General features: G+C 63.9%; 1 protein-coding gene across 4 annotated transcripts in view; it reads right to left on the bottom strand.

Annotated features, from left to right (window-relative positions):
- HMBOX1 (homeobox containing 1) overlaps positions 1-379 on the bottom strand; it is a 192,316-nt gene that overhangs the window by 191,459 nt on the left and 478 nt on the right. For all 4 annotated transcript variants that reach the window (XM_021718413.1, XM_021718411.1, XM_021718412.1 and 1 more), the window contains exon 1: positions 286-379. This exon is cut by the window's right edge and continues 478 nt beyond it. The gene's annotated coding sequence lies outside the window, so the exon portion shown is untranslated. The remainder of the gene's footprint in view (positions 1-285) is intronic.

The raw sequence follows: 379 nt of genomic DNA, 5'->3' as shown, positions 1-379 counted from the left end.
AAACGTTCCGCCCGCAGGGGAGGAAGCCAGGAGGAAAGAGTTGGGGAGCGAGTCGACGCCTTTCGACGACCGTCCCCCCAGACTGCCCCGCCCCGCACCCCGCGTCCGGGTCACCCACTCGGAAGCCCCCTGTCTGCTCGCTCCTCTCGATCGGGCCGCTCGAGAGACCCACCCCCAGCGCCCGCTCACTTCCTCCCCCAAAGCCCCTCCAGAAATGTGTTTTAAAGTGAAGAGGAAGAAGTGAAGAAAGAGACTTGAGGTAGTTCGGCTTCCAAACCGCTCGACTCACCTCAGAATCCGGGCTGAGTTCTCTCCACTCGGCACAGCCCCCTCCCCAACGTCCCAGTGCGAAGGGCTGAGGTGGGGGGGAGGGAAAGCG

The sequence above is a fragment of the Carlito syrichta genome, unplaced genomic scaffold (assembly GCF_000164805.1).
Source record: "Carlito syrichta isolate Samal-C Ts95f unplaced genomic scaffold, Tarsius_syrichta-2.0.1 Scaffold312190, whole genome shotgun sequence".
Lineage (NCBI taxonomy): Eukaryota > Metazoa > Chordata > Mammalia > Primates > Tarsiidae > Carlito > Carlito syrichta.
Note: the sequence above shows the minus strand (reverse complement) of the source record. Positions and strands in the feature narration are given on the sequence as shown.